The sequence below is a fragment of the Periplaneta americana genome, chromosome 5, assembly GCF_040183065.1.
Source record: "Periplaneta americana isolate PAMFEO1 chromosome 5, P.americana_PAMFEO1_priV1, whole genome shotgun sequence".
In the NCBI taxonomy this organism is placed as follows: Eukaryota; Metazoa; Arthropoda; class Insecta; order Blattodea; family Blattidae; genus Periplaneta; species Periplaneta americana.
Genome location: NC_091121.1, coordinates 129,732,164 through 129,740,942, shown reverse-complemented (window position 1 = coordinate 129,740,942; position 8,779 = coordinate 129,732,164). Strand labels below are relative to the sequence as shown.

Genomic DNA, 8,779 nt, shown 5'->3' with positions numbered 1-8,779 from the left:
CGTGTCCACCTAAAATGCAATATAATTCTGAGTTTAAATCGCCCTAATAAACTGATTGTTAGTTAATGTAAGTAGACAATATGTACGTCATCAAATTATTAACAATAAGTAAATTATAGAAGTAAAGTTTGAAAAGGAATCGAAAAGTAAGGGTGTAGAAAAGTTATTTCTAACGCACATCTAGCCTTAACTCACTACAATATACAATCATATTATTCCGAACATTCAGGTTCCCGAATAATAAACGAGTCATTACGAAGCTAACAGACCAGAGTGATCATTAAAAATGTTTTCCATTTTCATTTTACTTTTAAACAAACTTTAAAAATGCATGAGCCTAGCTTGCAGTAAGTCTGTTGCCATTCACACATTAATTTCAATGCACTCTAGTGCCAGATAGAGGGGAAGAGATTTCTCGGGACGGAAGTGTGGAAAAAATACGAACCAAGAAAAAATGTACCGGTACACTCCTTTCCTGTTCCACAGCCATAAAAATGATTAATTCATAATATTACAACTCCAAACTTTTCTAAGCGTGATGTGCCTATCGGGATACAAAAGAATTAAATGGAAAATGCAACCACACGCGCTTAATTATCGCCACATTGAGTGGAGCCAAGGAACGGAGCGTGAGATTCAGATAAATTTTAGCACATAAAGAAAAAGGCCGCCAAATAAAACGAAAGTTTTAATGGTTGGTAACATTAAGGAGAGCACATTATGTACTATTACTACAACGGAATTGCTTAAGTGGGGAAGGAAACACACAAACACGTGAGGGCGATCTATCTGAAACTGGCTCTTAGACTTACGATTTGTAAACACTTACGTTTAAAAAGACGACGAAACCTACGAAATACGTTTCTCAAACAGGGACAGCAGACACCCTTCGCACTTTCCTTATCTTCTTCTTTGACGAATGACAGTCCAAACATGGAATCTTCCTCGTTTTCTTGTTCTTCTTTTCCGAATGATGTTACTGGCGTGGGAGCCGGTATGGGACCCATGGACGCCGTCATGGAAGGGCGAAAGGCCGCTGGGTTGTAGGCTGCAAGAAGCAAAACAAATTTGATCGTTAAGCATGTGTCATTGCATTCACTGGCTTTCAGTGAATGGCATATTAATAGGGGAAGGATTCGTATGCAACTGTATATGTTTTGCTGTCCATTTGCAAGACATACAAAATCTTTTATTTATTTATTTATTTATTTTTTTTTGAACGACTGTAACGAAGAATAGTCAAAATTAATTGTATGTATTTTTGCATATTTCAGGCTTTCCTGTATATAATAGACTATTGAGCTTCCAAAGTAGCATATTTTCAGTGTTTGTGTCATAAAGCCCCAAATTAGCATATCGATGGCATTACATCTAGTATCACGTATCTGATATTTCCAAAATGTTCAGGAGAGACACAAAACTATTATTATGTATTCTGTATCTATTTGAACCACTGAAAATCACAATAATCAGTAAGAATAAATAATATGTACACCTGTAATTCAAAGCTGTGCTGTGAAAATTCCAATTAACATATGCTAATGTGAAACTTACGGCATATATAATACATGATTTAAATTTGGATTTAGTTCAGTGATCCTTTGAATCTTCACAGCTACATAAACCTTCAAAATGCAGGTTTCTCAAAACTTTAAATTTTGAGTTGTTTCACTTTGGAACTCGGCCGTCTATATTGTATTCCTGTTCTGACTGTCTGCACACTTGGATAAGAAACAACTATTTAATAATATGATATTATTATGTTTACTGTCATATTAAAATACTAGAGAATTTCGTGTTAAAATGTTAAATTAATGTTCTTCGCTTCTGTCAAGAACCTAAGTTGTTTAACTTCAAACGATTAAGAATAGATTCTACAAATTAAATATAAAACTATACTAAGTTATGAATAGATCAAATGTAAAACTGAAAAAAAAAAAATAACGCATTCTACATCAAGTCATAAGTGGCATTTGTGTCGGCAGTAGACCCATGTTCATATTATGATAGTAACTGTAAACTTTAATTGCTACTTATCAAAGTGCTTTCTAATGTTGGGCCAGTAAGTGTTCCTAACGTATGCATTATCTTTGTTCTGAGGTATCAGTTCCACAGCCTCACGCATTACAAATTCTGACAAGCAAACGTTCTGATGGAGGCAGATAAAAAAGTTAATTTTTTTTCTTCCACCATGTTAATAGTGCCAGAAGAAGTGCTTATACAAATTTTGGCCACTCGACCGCAATTACGAGACCGTCCAGAAAGTGATTTTCCCTGGGGCTGTTTAAGGAAAAAAGCACAATTGCATGGAAATATTTATTGAAACAGATACAGCAATTGTTGCGCTATTTGTCAACATATCCCCCACTGGAATTGAGACATTTGTCACACCATGGGATCAAATTTTGTGTCGTAGAAGTCAGCCGTCTCAGATCGTAACCAGTGTTTGACTGCGTTTGCACCGCTCTGTCGATCCCATGATATGAGAAATGTCTCAATTCCGATGGAAAATATGTTGAAAAATAGCTCAACAATTGCTGTGTCCGTTCCAACAAATTTGTTCAATGAAATCGTTTTTTTTTTCCTGTTAGCGGCTCCTGACGAACTTGTTTTTCACGCCCCTCGTAATTGCGGTCGAGTGGCCAAAATTTGTATACGCACTTCTTTTGACATTATTAACATGGTGGAAGAAAAAAATTTAAGTTTTTTATCTGCCCCCATCAGAACGTTTGCTTGTGAGTTGAAATCTTCGTAATGCATAGGATAAATAGGTACTGCTCCGCCGAATGGTTATGTCGCATCCCACTCTGTCCCACTGCCCTGTAAGGGCTAGTGCAGTGGTCGTCAGCACTGGCTGAAATGTGCAAAGGGTACGCGGTGCCATCCCGTGTGCACCGTCGTGCAGCGGGAAGAGGTAGAGAGCATACCCGCTAGCAGCTACGAGTGCATCATGGTGCACTGTGTTTTCCGCGGGTAGCTAAGAGACGCTAGCCCCAGGGTGCTCTGCGCTGAGAACCGCTGGACTAGTGAATGAACAGCTAGGCTCTTCTCTGCTAATATTTGCTGTACAGAATTGGAAGTTTGCATAGTATTATACAACTGTTTAAAATAATTTAAAGATAATGGTCGCGTTAAGTAAGTAACTGCCATGTAATTTCTCTGCAACATAACCACTTGGACGGACAGTAGCATGACAACATGTACGTCACCAAACTATTAACAATAACTGAATCGTAAAAGTAAAGTCTGAAAATCAATCAAAAGATGAAGCACGTAGTAACGGTTACTTCGAATATAGATACAACCCCAATCATTTGTCCTCTGTGGGTTGTATTTAGTTACTGCTTACCTACTTTGAAATATTACCGATGTAAACAATTGCTGTACCTTCAGATTCCAATGTTTGTGTGGATGCCTACAATAACTACAGGCTCCAGTACAAGTTCTGGCAGCTGGTCTGAGTGGCTGCTTCTGTCATTTTCTCTGCTGGTCTAGCTGAAGAGCCTCCATCTTCTTCATCTAAGCTGGTACCGATGCCAGTACTTACCGGCGGTAAGTTGCTGGTCGCTTTCTCTAGAGCCGTCCGGATGGTAATCAGGCTCTTGGTCTCCATCGAATCTGTTAAGTAAGGCAAAATCAACATAACATTGAACAACATAACTAAATTGGAAAATTTGAAGTTTACTTTCCTCAAATATTTTACTTTGTTCGCATTACTGTGTTCTAATTTAACATTGTAAAATCCAGGAGTACAAGGGGAACAAGTTCAAAGCAAAGGAAACTTGTTGAATACAAGGAGAACAGCGTGAATACAAACAGAAAAAGTGCAATACATGGAGAAAACGGGGTATACAAAGAGAACAAGGGGAATTCAAGAAAAACATAGGACATTGATACAGAAAAAGTGGACTGGAAGAATAGTATTATATATCATATATATCGTGTCATGTCATGTATCATATATGAATAGTACAGGGGAAGAACCTGATAAGTCACGTTTTACTGTTTTTACAGCACAGCAAGTTAAAAGTTTCAAGATCCATTATATTCTATTATCTTTGGGTGCGTGAGTGAGTTGTTGAAATTTATTAAGGAAAATAAACTCTGCAGTTGTCAAAGTTTGTGAACTTACACTAACAATTCTACCACCACTTCCTCCCTATTCTCAACAGGGAAAAGACATTTGTGAGAAACTCCATAGGTCAAGAGCGAATGTCAGAGTCGACAGTTTTGAAATCGAAAAATCCTTCATTAAGGAACTGTCACAATAATTTCGATTTTACAATGTCGTCATAGACGAGTTTGACAAACAAAACGGGAGAATCGTTCTGCAGTTTAAATGACAGATGGGTAGGTAATTTATTTTCTAAATATTTATTGTATTTAGTTACTGCTTCCCTACTTTGAAATAATGCTACAGCCATTGATGTAAACCATTACTGTACCTTCAGAAATGCTGGATTCTCCTGTCTGTGTGGCTGTGTGTGTCGTCTGGATCACTTCGGGAGCTTGTGTGGCTGCGTCCGTCGATCTTCTTTCTTCCTGTACGTTGGCTTGGGCGATGACATGTCCTTCCCCAGCATCCCCCTCCCGGACATCGAATGGGGGAATAGTTTACGTCCGGAATCTTTTACCGGGGAAAGACTCATCATGCCATTAATATGCAAATATTCTTGGGATATATAAATGCGGTAGCTTCCCATTGCTTTCCGCACACCACTCTCTCTTTCGCATCTTACAAGATCCCAGGGGGCACCAGCGTGGAGGTGAGGAGAGTGGATTTGACTAATTAGGCCCTCAGGACTTCACCGAAATTTACCGTAAGGGTTAAATATCAGTTCCATCAGGGTTTTTGACCCGATCAGAGACCGGGAAATCCCAATTAGCCTTTGCCCCCCTTTTTGAGTCTAAAGCATTATAAAGGTCATAAATGTGAAAAGACCAACTAAAATCCTTATCGAACATGACACCAAGAAATTTAGTCTTCCAGGATGACTTAAGCCATGTATTGTGGGTCCCTATCACCATGGCATGGCGCGTCCTCAGGTTGCGGATAGAGGAGACTGCCTTCAGATATGGAGGGTAGCTGTGAATATATGGAATAAGCAATGTCCACGACTGGTCGTGGACAGCCGGTAAGGGGTGTCCTCCAGATTGGGGTTAGACGAAGGGCTAACAAACCATCACCGTAAAGAAAAAAAACAGCTTCTTACGAATCCACACAATAAGCCTTGGAATGGGACTGATTCTCTGGCACGATCACAGCAAAGTCTTGCACAGGACAGAGACCGATGGCAGGCTTATGTGAGGGCGGCAATGAACCTGCGCGTTCCTTAAAAGCCATTTGTAAGTAAGAGAGTAAGGATGAATTAAAATTAAAGTCATGTCATTGAAAAACTCGATATGTAAAATTAACATTGTTACTAAAGAATAAACTCGATGTTCTGTCTACATTAATAATAAGATTGGCAGAACGACATCATATTTTAATTCATAAATACCATTAATCAATATTCAGTTTACGCAATATCTAGATGCGAAACAAGAACAAGACGAAATTAAACTTCTATAAAGATTAACCTAACTAACACTTCAATATTATTAATTTATGCAGTGATGAAAAATTTGTGAAACAATACAAATGAAAAATCGTGACCTGAACATAATTTATTAAAGTAATAATTATATGATTCATATAATTTTGAAAAAAAAAAGTTTTAACTTCAATTTTTATATTCATGTGGAGTGGGGGGCACACAGGTAGGCATGGGGTAATTTTGATTGTGCTATGAAAGCCCCTTGGGTCTTGGTGTCCCTCAGTGAAAATATGTCCAGCAGAGCTCACATTTGACGGAAACGCCATTTCGTGGCACTCCGTTTTCTTAACCATTAGGATAACATAGAGCAGCGGTCATCAGCAAAGTGCACCCTCGGTCTAGCGTCACTTACTCGCGGATAAGAGACTGCACTATGGTGCATCTGTGCCTGCTCGCAGGTATGCTCTCTTCCTCTTCCTGCTGCACGACGGGGCATATTACGATACACTGCATACCCGTTATCCATTTCAGCAAGTGCTGACGACCACTGACCCACAGTGTGCAGAAACGCAAATCTAGATGGACTAAACTAATAACTTTTATGCATTTTAACTGATTGTTATGAAACTTTGTACAGACCTTATCGGTAGCACATATTTTTTGTGTACAAACTCTGATTACGGATGTGTAAGAGGAACTACCCCTTTATAAGGGGTAATTTTAGACAAAATTAAGAACTTCTCTCCTACATAATAGATTTTTATGAGATTTGTACAGGAATAATTACAAATAACATACGTGTTTTGTGTACAAACTCTGGTTACATCTGTATGTTACATAGAGGCTAATATGTTATATAGAAGAGGAGTTATTAATTTTGTCTAAATGTACCATTCCTAAATGGGCAATTTTTCTCATAAAAACATAATCAAACTTTGTAGACAAAAATATATTCTACCTCTAACTTCCGTATATTTAATAAAAATATTATTTAATAACTAATACACGTAAATACAATAAAATATAGTATTTAATAGTTCTGTTGAGATAGGTGATGTCTCATGTTTTTACTGATTCGTATTTTCGTGAAATTGTACACATTTACAGTATTCTCTAAATTTAAAATACTATTTAAACACAATTTACGATTCACAGAATTCCGAACTAATATGCCTGTCCAATCGAGGCTTAATTATCAGCCCCCCAATATACACATTTAATCTTAGAATTACCATTGACACCACAAAACGTAAATGTTTTTATTCTCTACTTATTGTTGCAATTTTCAAGCATAATTCGTAATATAAATTAGAAAGCTTACCTCAGTGGGAAGAGGTTTATCCTAGTTGTCCTATGAGAATCGAACCGAGCTCCTCAATGCACGTTCTCTCCATAAGGCGCTATCTTTGCTTGCTTTAACTGAAATCGAAACTCATAATGGCGGTCCAATATGTAATTTGCATTGTTGAAGATGGCGTTGTTACGCGTTGAGAAATGAACGTGAATTCCATAGAGAATGGAAAAAATGGAACTAGCGTCAATGAGTAGAAGCTGTACATAAGAAAATTGATAATAATAATAATAATAATAATAATAATAATAATATTTATTTGTCAGAAACCAGTGTACAAGGCCTGGATATGACATCGTCAGGTTCGATAATACACACACACGCACACATACACTCACACATGCATAAACAAACTTAGCACAAATAAATATAGACAAATAATTATAAGCAAATAAACATACATAGTCAAATAAACAAACACTGAGAGATAAACAGAGTATGCTGTAGGTCAACACATTTATATAAGGACAAAAGGTATAATTAAAATACAAAGAGACAAATTAAAATATAAAGAAAGAGTTACATTTCTAAAATACAATATTTACATCACACTCCATGAATTCATTCACTGAATAAAAAGGTCTGTTCAGCAACCATCTATGTATGCAGGACTTAAACCTATTTATTGGTAACTTTTTCGCTTCCAATGGTAACTTATTAAATATATTTATGCTTTTAAAAAAGCAGGTATTTGAGCTTACACTCAATCTGCACCTTGTGTAATCTAATTTATCTTTATTTCTAGTGTTGAAGCAATGTATATCTGATCTAGTCTGATAAAGATCTATGTTGGATCTGAGGAATATCAAGGTTCTGTAAATGAATAGATTGTAAACTGTCATTACCTTTAACTCTGGAAATACTTGGGTTGAGAACTTTCGATCTGATTTTAAATGTAGTCAACCGGCGCTTGAGAATTTAAATATTGTCGTTTTCATTTGTTATATATATATATATATTTTAATGCCGTGATGTGACTATTTTTCATTAATTTTTTTAATAATGTTTTTTAAGTTTTCTGAAGAAATTTATGTAACGTACATTTTTATCAAAATATAAAAATCATAAATCTATACGTTTTTAGTGAATAGGCCTATTAATTTCAAAACTCTTTGGCTTAGAGATCTTCTTTTTCTTCTTCTTTTATTAATTTTGTAACTGAAACTTCATTCTATACTATGTTGGCTGCGTTTTCGTAATAGGAGATGAACCTCAATGTTGCGACTGTGCAGTTAACCCTGGAGCGGGCGCGTGATCTTTTATTAAACGAGCTGGCGTGCTGTGTATTTAGTACACATCTAGGAAAAATTGTGTTCCGTTAATAGAAATCTCTCTTTCTTGGAATATAGTTTTCAATTTATTTAACAGCTACTAAAACTAATTAAATAATCTTGCGTTACATGTCACATAGACTATTGTTACTACATTTAGTTGCAAAAAGCGTAGAATCACAGAAAAATAAGTGACTGTTTCTTCGAAGACATTACCCAGTTTAATTACTAAAATAAAGTCTAGAAACTTGTATGATACTATACATTACACTTTTTTTACTACATTTGATTACGCACACAATTATTATTGAACTGCAATGAAGCATGTTGTCCATTTGCTCATAACTTTCAACAGATCACAACATCTCTTCTGCATCTTCGAGAGGTAGTAAACACTTCTCATATGTGCGTATTATTTTCACATGATCCTTGCAAACGAAACAATGACAGGTGTCACATCTTATCGTGGTTGAGCTATTTTTAGCAGGACCACAGGTTGTACAAGTGCTCTCTTCTTTGTAACGGGCTCTGCAACGATCTCAGCTTGGGGTTCTTTGTATTTCCGAAGAAATGCTGTGAAATCGGCAGGCAGTGAACAGATTCCAGCTCTATCTACGAAC

The 8,779-nt window shown here is 36.5% G+C and overlaps 1 long non-coding RNA gene across 1 annotated transcript; it reads right to left on the bottom strand.

Moving 5' to 3' along the window:
- Positions 1-833: 833 nt before the first annotated feature.
- On the bottom strand, positions 834-4,789 carry LOC138700542 (uncharacterized). The gene is made up of 3 exons (XR_011332382.1): positions 4,446-4,789; positions 3,388-3,618; positions 834-1,048 (listed from the first exon to the last, which is right to left on the bottom strand). It is a non-coding gene; the product is annotated as an uncharacterized lncRNA (long non-coding RNA).
- Positions 4,790-8,779: the final 3,990 nt, after the last annotated feature.